The 16986-nt window shown below is 45.0% G+C and overlaps 1 protein-coding gene across 2 annotated transcripts in view; it reads left to right on the forward strand.

Annotated features, from left to right (window-relative positions):
• The first annotated feature begins 673 nt into the window (after positions 1-673).
• LOC111149124 (HOP homeobox) overlaps positions 674-16986 on the forward strand; it is a 29787-nt gene continuing 13474 nt past the window's right edge. Inside the window, exon 1 of one of the 2 annotated variants that reach the window (XM_022506053.1) lies at positions 674-785. The gene's annotated coding sequence lies outside the window, so the exon portion shown is untranslated. Of the gene's footprint in view, positions 786-4940; positions 5017-16986 lie in introns of those variants that run through there. The other variant, XM_022506052.1, reaches the window with a different exon arrangement.

Below are 16986 nucleotides of genomic sequence, written 5' to 3' on the forward strand. Positions count from 1 at the left end.
CACAGGCTAGCTCACACACTGGCTTTTTATTTGAGCTCTCATGGGGAATCTCTCAACTCTTAGATAGGAATTTCATTAACAAAGAAAGGGGAGGGGGGAGTCAGGAGGAAAAGTACAGCCGCAGAAGAAAGAAATTAAAATCATTTTTGAAGGGGATCTAAAATTGTATCCTCCTAGCCTGAACCTCCCCTATAACTGTTCTTTATTTGTGCATTCTGTGCCTGAAACATGCACACACACACACACACACACACACACACACACACACACACACACCCCTTTTCATCGATCTGGAAACTGTCCAGGCTCCCAACTTGGCACCCAACCCACAGAGCTGTGAAATCAACCTCACCAAGCCTGTGGTTTAAAACACGGCACCATCTAACTGGAAACCCATTCAAAATAAGGAACTTGGCGCAATGATCCAGGGTCCTTTGTTTCTTCCTTCCTCTCAGCTGCATCTCTCATGTCATCTAGGCAAAGAGTCTTGCCTGGCCAAGAAAGAGAGCAGGGACAAGAAGGTGGTGCCGAGAAAGTTCCGTGGAACTCAGAAGTCACCGCCTGCCTATCAGACTCGAAGAACCAGGCGGGATGGAACCTGGGCATACTTCCGGCTGTTCCCCTGCTGCCCACGCTGCAGGTTTTTCAGGTCCTTGCTTGAGCGAGCACTCACAGGCGTAAATAAACGTGCTACCAGCAGCCCGCGTCAGCCAGACGGGCTATTTAAGCGGGCTGGCATCAGCAAACTCGGCTTCCAGATCCAGGACTTGCCTTTGCCACTCCACGTAAGTAACTTTCAGAGGTTTGCCTTTACTGCAGAGGAATGAAACTGTGGAAACTGGACCGCAGCGCTCTTCTGTTAGTGACTGCATGTGCTCTTCTGTCGGGGCAAGGCAGGGCTGAAAGGGAGGATAAAAGTTCAGAGCTGGTCCGGAGCGGGGAGCTAGAGACCCCGGCTGGGTGGAAGACAGCAGACCCTTGTAGACAATGCAAGGGGTTGGGGGATCAGGGCAAGGTGGAGTCTGGTCTGGCCTTTTGGCCAGCAGGTGAGATGTTTTTCTTGCTCTCTCCTCTCTCTGGAAGATACTCTGAAACCAGTGTCTGCGTGACTGGGCCAGATGCGTTTGGGTTGATCCCTGAGAAGCTGATGTTATCATTCATCTCGGTCTCGAATCAGACATCGCATTATTTTTTAATATCTTTTTATGTCCGGTAAAGCAGAGTAAGAGGCGGTATCTCTGGAGGAAACAGAGATGGCTCAGCGGTGAATCTGCAGCGCTATTTCTTGTTTTGTCTGGTTCTTCTAACACTTATTTACAACAGTGCAAACACTGATCTTGTTTAAGATGAAAAGGAATCCCACGCTCTAGGGGTTTGAGGCAATGTCGGTTTGTGATATTGGAGCCCAGCGTTACCCGGGTGTTTCGGTGGACTGTTAGGTACGGTAGGACAGGAATCATTGAGTACAGAGGCCCCCAGCACTCCATGGGACTTGGGTGAGAGGGTCTTGAAGAGAAGAGGAATGCAGAAAGTTCCCGGGGGACAGCACTGCCAACCCCACAGGCCTTGAGAGGAGCAGAGTGAAGTATAACCAGAGCAGGCGGAGAACAAAATAAAGGTGCTGAGGGGAGGGGCAGGGAGGAGGAAAGGGAGCGGACTGGAGAGGAGTTCCTATTAGGCATCATATTAATAAAATACACGTAGGATTGTAATAGGAATAAAACACGACATAAATTCCATAGTTCCTCCTTTGGGGTCAAGAATCTAGTGATTAAGAATCTGGCGAAAGCCAAGGACATTTCCCAGGTAGTTCTCTCCACCCCCCAACACACACCCCGACACTCATTTTCTGGAGCCCTAAAACTCCACAGACCCCCAAATGAATGCATTTAGCTAATTTATCTTTTTTTAAAGAAGATTTTATTTATTTATTTGACAGATAGAAAGATCACAAATAGGCAGAAAGAGATCACAAGTAGGCAGAGAGGCAGGCAGAGAAAGAGAGGGAAGCAGGCTCCCTGCTGAGCAGAGAGCCCCATTCGGGGCTCGATCCTAGGACCCTGCGATTATGACCAGAGCCGAAGGCAGAGGCTTTAACCCACTGAGCCACCCAGGTGCCCCTAATTTATCATTTTTAAACTGAGTGGAACTGCTGGTTAGGAACCTACAGAGGAGGCGTGGGGAGCTGGCCACCCAATCGAAGCTCACTTGTAAGGTCACGAAGATTTGATTCCCATCAAGCAAATAATGAATAAGGGGTTTCTCTGGGCAAAGATAACTTGGGGGCCTGGAGGAAGAGAAAAGAAATACAAGATGGGCTCCTATTCTCAAAGAGCTTGATATCTAAAATTTAATAAGAAGAAGCTGGGTGAGGGGCACCTGGGTGGCTCAATGGGTTAAGCCTCTGCCTTCAGCTCAGGTTATGATCTCAGGGTCCTGGGATCCAGCCCCTCATCGGGCTCTCTGCTCAGCGGGGATCCTGCTTCCCTGCCCCCCCCTTCCTGCCTCTCTGCCTACTTGTGATCTCTTTCTCTCTCTCTGTCAAATAAATAAAATAAAATCTTAAGAAAAAGAAGCCGGGCAAAAATTAGAGCATATTGTACGACTCCATTGGTATAAAGTGATAGAAAATGCAAAGTATAGTAACAGAAAGCAGATCAGCAGTTACCTGGGGAAGAGAAGGGGGGAGAAGAGAGGTAAGGGAATTACCAAGGGGCCCGGGAAACTTTGGGGGGTGGTGGATATATTCACTATGTGATTGTGGTTACCATTTCTTACAGGTGAAAATGTATCTGATGGTCCACTTTAGACATGTGTGGTAGTCTATGTCAATTATGCTCCAACAAACAATACTTTAACAATACAGCTTTTCTATATAATTAAGGGCATTTCTAAAAAAATCAGCCTATGCAACATTCTGAAAATAAAAAGTATGTTTGGAAAAAAATTAAGTCCATAAATAAAATGGAGGATCAGAGGGTCAGGATTGAGGGCTCGTATTGAACCTGGAAGGTTCCAGAAATCATCTAATTCAGCAATTGCAGATCAGGAAAACTGTTTTTAAAAATACCCAGGATAAGGGACAACTGGGTGGCTCAGTTGGTTAAGCGGCTGCCTTCGGCTCAGGTCATGATCCCAGCGTCCTGGGATCGAGTCCCACATCGGGCTCCTTGCTCAGCGGGTAGCCTGCTTCTCCCTCTGCCTCTGCCTACCACTCTGTCTGCCTGTGCTCATGCTCTCTCTCTCTCTAACAAATAAATAAATAAAATCTTTAAAAAAAAAATACCCAGGATAAGCCCCACCCTGACCAATTAAGGAGGATCCCTGAGCATTGTTTTTTAAAGCCCCCCCCCCCCCACCGCACCCCCTCCCTGGATTCTAAAGCACGGCCTGGGATGAGAACCAGTGAAACCCCAACCTCTCCTTTGCCACAGGAGGCTAGGGAAGCCCAGAGAGAAGGTGGGTCTGCCCCTGACCATAGAACCACCCCTCCCATGGCCCAGGGAAGACAGCCGCAGGATCTCAGAGGAGGAGGAAGTCCTGAGACCACCACGCTCCTGGGTCCTCAAAACCACACTGGCAGCTCTAGCTAGGACAAGGCATCCAGCGCATTTCATGCAAATTCTTGGAACCCAGACAGTCTCGGGGCAGCCAGGGAGCGGAAAGAATTACTCAGAACCACAAAGGTGCATTATTTAGGGATTGTGCTAACACGTGAGAAGGGATGGTGAAAAGGGATGTTTCAAAACGAAGGCTTCCTTTTGTTCCCTCCCAAAATATCTGGAATAAGCCAGGGGATTATACTAATGGAGAGACCCGCAGCAGACACACCAGGCTCTCTGCTGAGGTGCCCAAGGCGGCCAAGTTGTTCTTGTGGGGATCAGCTCGAGTTCTCAGCCCTGGAAGGAGCCAATCTGGCACCGCGGGGGCGGGGGGGGGGGGTTTCTGTGTGAGTTCCAGTCGGTCCTGGGCAGCAGCGTGAGGGGGTAAAGTTTGCCTCTGGGGCTACTGCTGCTCCTGTCTGTTCCTCACCATGGCTCCCGGGTGGGTGCAGGGGTGCCCCTGGGACCGCCCACCACCCCTGCTCTGCCTGGGCCAGCTCCACGTCTTAGCTGGTTTCTCCCCTCCCTTCTAGTCCAAACGTATCTGATTTCCAGGGTCTCATCCCCTCCGGGCTTGGCTTCTCCATCTCTGGAAAACTAATTAAAGTTATGATGTTAATAGACAATAATTGTTTAATGAGTTATGTCCCAGGATATTAAATAGGTCCCAGCAAGATAATGTATCTGGGAAGTCTTTGAAATGTTATCTAAATATAATTACCATTTGGGGCAATCAACAGGATCAAAGTTTTAGGAGAAATGTATAATTCCGACTGGTAAAAATTCCAAGCAACTTGCTGGGGGAAAATACACCAAGATTGGGGGTTTGGAGCAGAATTCCTCAAATCCCATCCTGCAGGGAATTCCCTATGGACTGCGGGGCCGCACAGCATGCTTTGTCTGAATTGGTCTATTTTTTGTTAAATGCATATGGGCTTATTGGAGATGGCTGCATTTATCTTTCTGAAAAACAGAGAGCCACCTTAAGGACACTACAGTGGAGATAAAATGTCAGGAAATTCTGCTCACAGGGCTTTACAGGTATTACATGGCTCACCCTCCTGCGTGGACAGCTGGCACTAGCAGTGCCAGTGCCTTGTCCTAGTGACAAGGGGCTTCCTTCCTTGGGGATGCAGTCTTGCAGCTGGGGACAAGGGACCCCCTCAGTTCCTGGGACTCTGGGTCCTTGACAGCCCTGTCTTCCCTCAGAAGCCTGAGATTGCTACAGCTCTCCTTGGCAAGTGGCAGTGGCATCTGGCACGTCCTGCCTCCAAAGAGGGGTGTGGCCAGGTGTGTGATTAACCTGTAGGGAAGCAGAGTCTGCAGGCAGCTGGGAGCCCAGAGCGGCTGGGCAGCCGGAGGGCAAGGAGTCTTCCCCCCATGAGCACGTAGCGTCGAGGAGAGGAGGGAGAAGGTAAGCACTGTCCTGGCTCCGGGGAGACCGGGCACTCAAGTTCGGAGGAAAGGATTAGGCTATTGGCATCAGGTGGCCAGCCCACACTGGTTTAATGCTGCTGTTGGGAAGCCTGATGTTTCTTTCTCTGGCCAGAGTTTCACCAAAAATTGTTTTTTGAAAGATGAGTTGACATGATTGCACAGCTGATAAACATCATTTTTGTAGAACAGTGACAGAATTTCTGCCTTCTTTGGATGGCTTGTCTTTGAATACATCCCTCTCCCCTTTGTTTTCAAATTCTCTTACTGTGGAATGGCTTAACTCACTTGGACTTTTTTTTTTTTAAGACTGTGTCATGACTGAACCCAGATTAATTTTTAGATGTTTTTGATGGCTCCCTCGAACTTTTAAAAAGCCAGGTGAATGGGGATGGTCAACAGAACTGTGCAAAGATGCAAATGTGGGCGGAAGTGTGGCATATGGCTCATGGTAATTTATAAAGTACTTACCTGCCCATCTCAAAGCCAGCACCTGAGGATCCCGAGGCAGCCCCTGGACCACAGCCATCCTGTCTGCTCACCTTGGGCAGGCTGGTAGAGAATAACCTATAAGGGATTCTCCTGGTGCAGGGGGTGTGTGCACCTGTTCTTTTCCTGGCTTTGGGTCCCTTGACCGCCCCACCCTTCAATGACCCCAATATGGGTTTGACATGTTGGCGCTGTTGATTCTGAACACACGTGAGTTTTGGGTGTGTGGATTCGTGACCAAACAGGTACAGGTCAGGCTGTCCTTTCTATTTGCTGAGAAACTCCCTTCACCGATCTTCAAGTCATAGGTTAAACACTCTTCCACAGAATCCCAGTGTAGACAAGTCCTGGCAGATAACAGTAGAGCCTAGGGAAGTATGAGTCTGATGTTCAGGAGCCTGGGTCCTATTTTCAGTTCTCATTCAGCTTTAATGGAGTTTTGAAACAGAGGGAGCCTGAAATATCTGTTGTTCCAGTGGATTATTTTTTTTTAAAGATTGTATTTATTTACTTGATAGAGATCACAAGTAGGCAGAGAGGCAGGCAGAGAGAGAGGAAGGGAAGCAGGCTCCCCACTGAGCAGAGAGCCCGATGCGGGACTCGATCGCAGCCCGATGCCGGATCATGACCTGAGCCGAAGGCAGAGGCTTTAACCCACTGAGCCACCCAGGTGCCCCTCCTGTGGATTATTAATAGCGCCCCCTTTCATTTCCAAAAGTACTTAACCTGAGCAATAAACTACATGGTCACCTCTGAATACCACACATAAAGGTTCAAGAGTACAATGAGTTGCCCTGCATCTTACGATGAGTTGGGGGCTGAGCTGGCCGTGGTACCAGCCCTCCCCACGCCTCATTCTGGTCCCTGCCAAGTCACTCACTCGCCCTGTGACTCGGGTTCCCGGTGGGAAGCATTGTGTCCCGACAGCCCAGACGGAGAGCCGGTATATTTATGTTGGCTTGCCAAACAGAAGTTCAACATGAATGCTAGGGGCTCAAGGAATTGTTCATCACAAGGTCAAATTACTCTATTTGCTTCAGGTTCTAATGTTAGCTTATGGCCATGTTTGGATAACGATAGAAGTTCTTTTAAAAGTAGGGAAGTTAATTTTTACCCATTCTCGTATGATTTCTTGTAATTTGCTCCTGGTAGTTTTGATAAAATGTGGCCAAACATGAAAATCCTCCAGATCTTTCAGAGCTACTCTGTCCTTTGATGTTAAAACCAAAACCAGAAACAATCTAAGGCAGACATCGATCGGTTCTGATCTCTTAGTGTGTCCTGGGCAGGAAACTAATGGCTGCCAGTGCAGCCACTAGGTCTGGAGCATCATAATGGAAGTTTCCTTAAATTCTTGAGGACATGACGGGTCTGCTTAGATAGTCTAGTCTTCACTGCTGTATCTTCATTTCCTTCCTGTATGGTTTCTCCCTAAGAAAATTTATATGAACAATGTCTCTAGCTCTTATGCCCCTCACTCCTTTCCAAATTTCTGGTCTACTAATGCCCAGGAGTGAAATGTGTTTTAGAATATATTCTTTTTTTTTCTTAAAGATTTTATTTATTTATTTCACAGACAGAGATCACAAGTAGGCAGAGAGGCAGACAGAGAGAGAGGAGAAAGCAGGCTCCCCGCGGAACAGAGAGCCCAATGTGGGGCTCGATCCCAGGACCCTGGGATCATGACTGGAGCTGAAGGCAGAGGCTTTAACCCACTGAGCCACCCAGGCGCCCCTAGAAAATACTCTAATTCAGTAACTTGTGCATGGAAGTATCTGTCCTTCTATTGTGTGTTCTTCGTGCTCTTCTGTGGGAATAGAATGGCATCCTTTGGCATTGGGGTGAATGAAGCAGGACTAAAGAAAGGGGGAGGTTTACTAAAAAAAAAAAAAAGAAAGGGGGAGGTCATCTCCTCTTTCATTAGCATTATGCCTGGTTCAGGGTCCACAATTCACTTATTTATTTATTTATTTATTTTTAAAGATTATATTTATTTATTTGACAGAGAGAGACAGAGAGAGAGAGAGAGGGAACACGAGCAGGGGGAGTGGAAGAGGGAGAAGCAGGCTTCCTGCGGAGCAGGGAGCCCAATGTGGGGCCCGATCCCAGGACCCCAGGATCATGACCTGAGCCGAAGGCAGATGCTTAGCTGACTGAGCCACCCAGGCACCCCAGGTTCCACAATTTAAAAGGGAGTTTTCTAGTCCTTGGAACTAGCTTAGAAGAGCTCCTAAATGGCTGAATAATAATAAAATAAGGAACAGCAAAAGGATAACTTGGATAAGAGCAGGCTAGAAAGCCATTTGATATCAGTGTTGAAAAGCCTGGAGGGTGATCATGGTGGTCAACTATCAGCTCTTCACCTGGCCAGCTGAGAGGAAACGGACCAACCCAGGGCTGGTATGGGCTGCAGCATGAAGGGTACTGAGTAAGCCAGGAAGCAGTCCCTCATTATACAAAAAATACCTTAGAAGAATTACACAAGTAAACTCTGAAAGAGGGGGCAGCCCAACAGTCCTTTAATTTTTAAAGTCTTTGTTTTGTTTTGAGGCTCATGTCGTCATATTCCTTAATTTGTGGTACACAGAAGACCCTTCTTGGGTTTTCCTTCTCATTCTACTTATTTGCTCTCCCACTCACCCTTTATCTTGTTCTCTTAACAGCATATTCTTAAGACTGACCTATGTTGCCAATTATATTTCTAATGTATCTAACGCATTGTTTCTAACTGCTTTTTATTGGTCTCCTATTTCTATGCACGCCTTGCATATTGAATCCTCTAGTATTGAACGTTTCTGCTGCTTTCAGGTCTCACAAATGATGCCATAATGAATATACTCCTACGTATGGTTGAGCACTCTTTAGATCTGGTTGATGGGAAACAGGAAAGGGAGAGGGGTGGGCTAGATGGTCTATGTTTTCTTTAAGTGATGAGGAATATTGAATTGTCCGTGAGAAATGGAGACACATGATATCACAAGTCCTAGTCCAGTATTTCAAATGTTTAGAAGTTTTTCTTAGTTCCTTAGTAACTTCCTTAATAAGAGACTGAAATAATATTCTGGAGCTTAAAGAGTGTGATCTTCAATGATCTTCCCTTTTCAACGTCATGTTCTTCAACTTGGGCTGGTCAGTTCTGGAAGCATTTCATTTCTCCATATTGGCCATTGATTACCTGGACAAAGCAAATGAAATGTTCTAAGGGACCTTATTATTCATAGGGTTGGGTGAAGTTTCTAGAATGTTTTGCTATTTTAATGTTTGCGAAACCTGTTGGCATTCAGTTGCCCAACAGCAGATCCTGAGTCACCAGGAAAGGCATAGGAACCATAATAGGGATATCTTGTATTTATATAGTGTTTATAATTTATAGTGTTATTCATAAGCATAATCTATCTTATTGAATCCTACAACAAATCTGTGAGGCAGGTGGGGGTAGGATTAGTGTAGCAGGGGATACCTTCATCTGTAGATGAAGAAATGGCAGTTCAAAGCAATTAAGTTGTCCAAAGTCACTTGGAAATTTAAGTAACATTTCTGGAAGCAGAGTGAGGGTCTTCTGAGGCTCCATCAAGCATTTCTTCTTCTTCTTCTTCTTCTTCTTTTTTTTAGATTTATTTATTTGAGAGAAAGTGAGCAAAAGAGCATGATTTGGGGGGGTGAGGCAGAGGGAGAAACAGAGTCCCCACTGAGCAGGGAGCCCTCCAAGGTGCTGGATCCCAGGACCCTGGGATCAAGAACTCAGCTGAAGACAGATGCTTAACTGACGGAGCCACCCAGGTGCCCCCTCATCCAGCCTTTCTGCAACATCTCTCTAATGCTCAGCGACATGACCTACAGTAGGTTGAGTTATCCCCTGGGCTGGACTTTGTAGAGTATCTGTCTTTTTCAATTATTTTGTGATGTTAATAAGAAGGCTCTAGCAGCATACCCTCTGTTTATCCCATTAGCTGAACACCTGTTCATAAAAACAAGTGGGTAAAAAAATAAGGCCCATATAACTGAGTTTCATGGCAACAAGCAACATGCATGGTTGGACTTTGACATAATTTGGAGAGCTACAAAGTACCAAGTGCATGTCATCTTATTCATTACCTAATTACAGTCATAAAACAAGAATGGTGGTTGGACCATAAAAAAGAATAATTGATTGAAGTACATTTGCGTAGAGATAATCTTCAAAGAGTCTTTTTTTTTTTTTTTTAAGATTTTATTTGACAGAGAGATAGAGTCCAAGTAGGCAGAGCGGCAGGCAGAGGAAGAAGAAAAAACAGGCTCTCTGCTGAGCAGGGAGCCTGACATGGGCCTTGATCCCAGGACCCTGAGATCATAAACTGAGACAAAGGCAGCCCCTTGACTGACTGAGCGGCCCATACGCCCCCAAAGAGTCTTTCCTAGACATTTCAAAATGCAAAATCAACCTGAGAAAGTTATGCCTACTTGCATTATGTTACAAACTCCTATAAATAGGCAGCCTAACCATCAACCCATCACGCATGTGCAATACCAGGAAAGTCCCTAACTACTCTTCTTTACCATGCAATTATGGTTCAGGCAAAAGTATTGTAGAACCCAGTATACATTTTTAAAAAGTAAATCATGATGAAATGTCCCCAGAATGACAAATGAATAGCCTTTTTGAGAGTCAGGCACTGGGAATAAGAACCACTTCAGAAAAAAACTCTAATTTTGTTGACATTCTAAAGCGACTAGATGGCTACAGGACAATATGACAATCCTACTCGACTCTCAGTTATCTGTGTGTGGCTTCACTGGATTAGATTTTTAAAATACCAGGCTGATTTCTATCATTAGTGTTTAAGTTTTGGAGTGCCTTTCCTCTTCTAAGAAAGAAACCTATTTCTCCTACCCTGCAGCTATTAATCTAATTAATTTAATTAATGTCTTCTAAGTCAAGCAGAATTAGGAAGCTAAGTGGGTTACCCAAAATGAAAAGCTTAAAACATAGAAAGGACATTGATAGGGGCATTTGGGTGGCTCAGACGGTTAAGTGTCTGACTCTTGATTTTGGCTCAGGTCATGATCTCAGGGTCATGAGAATCAAGCCCAGAGTTGGGCTCCTCAATCAGCTGAAGATTCTCTCTCCTTCTTCCTCTGTAAGCCCCCAAAATAAATAAATAAGTCTCTTTTTAAAAAAGGATATTTATAACCTGTCATTTTGACTTACTTGTGCCATTGTTCCTCTCCACAAACAGTTTAGAAAGGTGGTCTTTTTGTTATTTGCTTCTAGCCTTAGCACTGCAAATTTCTCTTTATGTTTAATGGTTTGCTTTGGAAAATATTAAAGATTTCCCCCCCTCATAACAGAAATCTATTTGTCTAAAAATCTGTTTTCTTAGTGTATTAGGGCATGAGACATTTTCAAAGAGATTTGATAAATCAATTTACTTCACAAGTCTCACCCCTCCTGGATTATCTGGTTTGAAAAGCCCCGAGCACACGGCTGGGCTGGTGGAAATCTCTAGTACAAGCCGTTTTTGTCCCTTTGTTTATATTTGGTCATAGGAGAATCTCTGTTTGGGACGTAATGAATATTCACACTTACTAAGCATTAGCACAACCATACTAACAATACCCAAAGCAGGCAGAAGCCCAAGTATATTCACCCCATCAGACAAATTTCTATCCTACCTATTCAAAGTGGGGTAAAAAGGAAAGGTCAGGAAATTTGAAGCTATAGTGTGCTCTCTGATCGGTGACCACAAAGCTGTAACCATATGATTTCTTAAGAGCAAACAGCAGCCTCCTGTTCATTACCAAGGTTAGGAATATGTGTTTCTGTCCTACAAGATTCAGAACCGCATCTTGCTAAACTCTAACAGCAGTAATGGATACCTAAATTCAATAGGAATGTTTGTACTATCCCATACCTCAGTGAGAAATCGAACGTTTTATGTATACTAAGGGGACCAGATATCCAGGTTTGCCTGGGACGCTCTGACGTATTACACCAAGACGCTGTTGTCTTGGTGTAATTAATCACAGCACCCCCTTTACACGCAGACGCTCCAGGTTAGATGGCAAATTATTTGGTTAAATATTAAAGAGCACCTTGGTTCAAAATGTGTTGCGGGCTCTTCAGTGGTCCTTTGAAGTAGAAACTAGGCACAAAGTGTTCAGCATACCAGGGACAGAGCCTGGAACAAGCCACTGCATTCCCCTTTCTCAGGTCAGTGACATTAGCAAGCTGCTGTTGGGGAATAGCATGATCATTTAAACCCAGGCCATGCCAAGCGTCAGAATTTTAGAGGAGAAATGATCTCCGAGGTCATCTGGCCCAACATCTTCACTTTTCTGGATGAATAAATTATTACACTTCTGGAAACATAAAGGTCATTTTATAGTTTTCTAAGTTGTTTCTTGAGCAGAATCTCACTGGATCACAATTGAAGTAAGGAAGGAAGTTTTTAGCCACATTTTATAGAGAAGAGAACTAAGTTTCAAATGCTAAAAACAAACAAACAAAAAACCAAACACCTCAGCCAAGGTCATGTGACTACTAAGTAGAAGAGCTAAAATTGAAATGCAGGTCTGACTCTTTGCCCAGTGCTCTTTCCAATATCCCACACCAGTTTAATATTTTCATTCATTAATGAGGATTTAAAATCTCTCCCCTCTATGTAATTCAATAAAGATATATAACACTCCCTCTGTAACTAATGTTGTACACTCAAAATAATTTTATTTCTGCTTCTTTCTCCTGCAAAGAGCTCAGGCCAGCGACTGAACTGTTCTGGCCTGACAGCGCCTCTTGGTGGCTGCCCCAGGAAATGCAAGGCACAAAACCTTTCCTACCACCTTCTTCTTGTCCCTTGGGTAGAAGAAGGAGGAGGTGAGGACTGTGCCGAATAATCTTTGACTTTTTCTTTATTGTTCATTAATTATGTCTCTATAGGAAACTATATTTTCCTATAACTATAGAATATAGTTTCTATAGGAAACTATATTTCCTATTAATTATGACAACCTACTTCTCACATCAGTGCTTCTCAGCATTCCCCTTCTCCCTCCTTCCCCCATTTTATTTCATTTCTGACCCGAATACAGCTCTGATGATTATGTTTTTATGGGTAAGTCATACTTCCCAAAGTGAAAATAAGTTTCAATCACCACGAATCCAATACGTGTTCACTGTATACCCTACAATGTGTCAGGGACTGCTCCTGACTCTTGGGATACATCAGATTTGGGCTATAAACCTCTAGCCTCCTCCAAGTTCCCTGAACCCCCTTCAATGTCTGTACCAGAACCTCATTTCTCTGAGCTAAGGCTTAATTAAAACTGCTGTTTCTTAAGCATTTGCCTTCAAAGTGAGAGGATAGCTTATTAAATTTCCCTGGGATATTTCAACAGGATGAGTTTCTACCTTTTTTTTTTTTTTTCCTGTAACAAACATTTTAGTTACACTCCCTCCGGTCGGTCAGTAAGCCTGGGATTCTACCTACAGTTTACAGCGTTCTGTCTAGAGAAAACTTCTTCTGAACTCCTAACGATCACTATATAGACTTTCGGAAAAGCAACTGAAACAACAGGGAGATCTTCCGTGAGGAGATTAAGGAAGTGGGGTTGCCTTCTTTCATTTGCCTGTTTATTTATAAGTAGGTTGACTCATTCCTCTACTTATTTCATAGAACAATGAAGCCCAAGGTTTTATTACTGTCTTTAACCATTTCCCCCATTTCTCTATCTACAGAGTTTCTACTTAGAGCATGAGTTGGGCTACCAGTGAATAGAATTCTGTGTATACAAAGAATTTTCTGTCCAGGGTTAATTAATGATTAATTCACTGCTGGAAGACCTTCACAGACACCGCCCCCTCCCTTTTCATATCTTGCTATTTTCTGTAAGTGGCTGTAGAAAGTCTAGACCACTGACGGACTTGTTTCAACAACAGTTTCAGGAGTTTCCTTAATCACTTTGACTAAACTCTGTAAATCTAGGGAGTAAGTAGCAGCCATAGTCACTAAGATCTACCTGGTCTGGTCGAAGCCAACCTTTCTGTTCCATTCTGTCAAATGCTGACATCTTTTCTCATTTGTCCACTATATTTTTCACATAATGTCATCTTTCAATTATGTCTGTACCCATTAAAGAAGAGCGTGTGGGGGAAAGCAAGCCAGCCCGGCTGGTGGAGCTGGTAGCAGTCACTGAAATCACTAGCTAATCCATTTCGCTGGGTCACAGCCACGTCTGGTCACCATGTTTCTGTTTCGAAACATGCCACAGGGAGGGGGTCATTGCTGCAAGACTGGCTCTGCCCCACAGGGTAGCCGGCATAGACGCAGGACACTGCCTTACTTTTGTCCCAGGAGCACCACCTGGCTTTACTTCTCCTCTTTCCACAACCACCCTTCAAGGCTCTTCTGTCTACACGGCTACTCCGAGCAAAGAGGAAATCTAGTGTAGTGGCTAAGAACATGGATGCAGAAGCTAGACTTTCTGGGTTTGAATTCCTGCTCTACCACTCACTAGGCTTGTATTTGGGGAAAGTTATATACATCTCTTGGGGAAAGGGATAGAAGTTTCCATTTACATCAATTACTACATGGGTAAAATGGAGACAAGAAGAGTGCCTGTCCCGTAATGCTGCTTCCTCTGATGGTTACAGGAGTTAACTCGTCTAAGATGTATGACGGTGCCAGGCACGGAGTAATTGCTCAATAAGTATGTTGTTATTGTGCTAGCAGGGATGAGGGGTCTGTATGCAACTCAAAAACAGGAACCAACTCTGTGCTGTTTCAGGCAGTGTGGACTAAAAGATATTAGAAGGCAGGGAAGTTATTTTTTCCAATGTAATGTTTTGGTTTTGAACTTGGACAGTCCTGGTTGTTGAAAACCATGTCTTTCCAACTTATGTCCTCAATCAAGTCATGCCAGATGCCACTGGCTAAGTTCAGCTCAGCAGACAAATGATGAGTACCTATTCAGTGCCAGATTCTCCTAATGAATGCTGGCGAGATGGAAATGTGTAAGACCCATCCCCCAAACGGGAGCATATCATTCAGTGGAGAAGGCAGGCCAGCAACAAATTATTTTGAAACAATTGCAGTTTGATCATTATTCTCATAAGCCAAGACAGCCTAGAAAAGTCTACTCACTAGCTTATAGAGTCTTTGTTCCTCCTATTTTAACTCCTCACTACTCATCTACTGTATAGTAATGCTTCCTCATTAATAGATGGGAGGATAAATTGAGAAATGCCAGTGAGAAATGAGGGGGGGGGAATCCAACAACTAAATTCAAATCCACACACAGTGTAGAAGTGCTAATGAGAAAACATGCTACAGATATGACATCCTTACCCTTGCCCATCCCCACCCCGTTAGTTTTGAGAAATTCCAACCAGGGATATATCTTATGATGAAGCAATACAGACAGCATTTGATTTTTTTCCCAAAAGGTTATGATTTCAATGCTTATACTTTACCATTCCAGGAAAAAAAAATTTTTTTAAATAAATTGCAGCCCAGAAAGACTGAAACAATAAACTGCTCTTACCAGTTGTCCTCAGGAGACACCCCACTGAAGGCCTAGCTCACAGTTGTTGAAAGAACAGTATCTTCTGTAAGCAAGCACTTCACAGTTTAGAAATACTTCCCCTACAATAATATCATATAAACTTTACAACAAAGCTGTGAGCTAGGTGAAGGTGTTTGTCCTATCCCTTCTTCACATGAGAGAAACGGAGGCTTGTCAAACTGATGTTTTCTGTTTTGGTTTGTTTTTAAAGATTTTATTTATTTGATAGAGTGAGAGAGGGAACACAAGCAGGAGGAGTGGGAGAGGGAGAAGCAGGCTTCCCTCTAAGCAGGGAGCCCGATGCAGGGCTCGATCCCAGCACCCTGGGATCATGACCTGAGCCTAAGGCAGACACTTAATGACTGAGTCACCCAGGCGCCCCTTGTTTTGGTCTTTTTAGGTAGGCCCCACAACCAGCATGGACCCCAACTCAGGGCTTGAACTCACAACCCTGAGATCAAGGCCTGAGCTGAGCTCAAGTGTCAGACACTTACCCAACTGAGCCACCCAGTTGCCCCCAAAGTGATGTCTTGAATGATCAGTACTTGGGACTTTTAATTGTTTGTACTCAGGACTGTACTAAGTCAAATTTCACTTTGCTCTTCATTCTGCTGGGTTTCCTGGAATGTGGGGGGGGGGGGTTCTAAAGCAAGAGGAAAGCAAGTTGAAAGCGGAATTCCTGGGAATTAGTACGGTGAATTAGCAGCTCCACACAGCACGTAACAGCACACGACAGATAGGCGGAAGTTCAAAGAAGGCAAGACTTCATATTTTTTTTTAAAGATTTTTATTTATTTGACAGAGAGAGATCACAAGTAGGCAGAGAGGCAGGCAGAGAGAGAGAAGGAAGCAGGCTCCCTGCTGAGCAGAGAGCCCGATGTGGGACTCGATCCCAGGACCCTGAGATCATGACATGAGCCGAAGGCAGCGGCTCAACCCACTGAGCCACCCAGGCGCCCCAAGACTTCATATTTTGAAGCCTTGGATTTCCAGCAGCAAAGAGAGCTGCCATCCCACAGCAGGGCTGAAGCATCAAAAACTAAACCTGATGACACCTTTGCCTGACAGAACCCAGGGGCACAGACAGGTCCTTGGGATGGGGTGGGCCGGCGACCGGGTGGAATGGCACGTATTCAAGGACAAGTTGGCCTCTCAGTCTTCCTGCCTCGTTGAGTCAAGAGCAGCATGTTCTGGGAGGACGGGTGCTTGTCGTTGTGAGCTGGCAGGGGTTCTCCATGCACCTGAAGCTGTTACACGGAGTCCAAAACTAGGAACTCAGATCCTACTGCACAAACTTGAACAAATGTCCCCAATTTATCCACACCCCAAACAATGGAGTCAGAACAAAACCGGAGAGGGGCAAGTCTGTTATGCTTGTGACCTTGGTGTCAGCCAGACACCAGGCTTTCTCAGGAGACGTGGGGAGGTTTCTAAGAAGCCTGCAGAAGCAGCTAAGGGAATGAGGCTGCAGAGACCACAGCCAGTCAGCAGTGCCCACCCCACACTGGGAAAGACTGGCTGCCACCAGCACCTGCTAGTCCCTAAAATAACGCCAATTAGACCTCACAATCCAAACAGGTGGTCCAGTGATATCTGAGAATCTCTGACATCAGTAGAGCATAGGGAAATATATATATATACATATATATATTTTTTAAAGATTTTATTTATTTGAGAGAGAGAGAGAGAATGTAAGAGTAGAAGCAAGTGGGGATGTAGGGAGGGGTGAAGCGGAGGGACCGGGACGAGGAGACTCCACGCTGAGCTTGGAGCCTGATGCGGGGCTTGATCTCGTGATCCTGAGCCCATGACCTGAGCCCAAATCAAGGGTCAGCTGCTTAACTGGCTGAGCCACCCAGGCGCCCCGAGGAGAATATATGTTAAAGGTATAAATCAGTGTTGTTGCCCAAGATACCACAAA

Source organism: Enhydra lutris, unplaced genomic scaffold, assembly GCF_002288905.1.
Source record: "Enhydra lutris kenyoni isolate GAN:26980312 unplaced genomic scaffold, ASM228890v2 scaffoldscaffold21, whole genome shotgun sequence".
In the NCBI taxonomy this organism is placed as follows: Eukaryota; Metazoa; Chordata; class Mammalia; order Carnivora; family Mustelidae; genus Enhydra; species Enhydra lutris.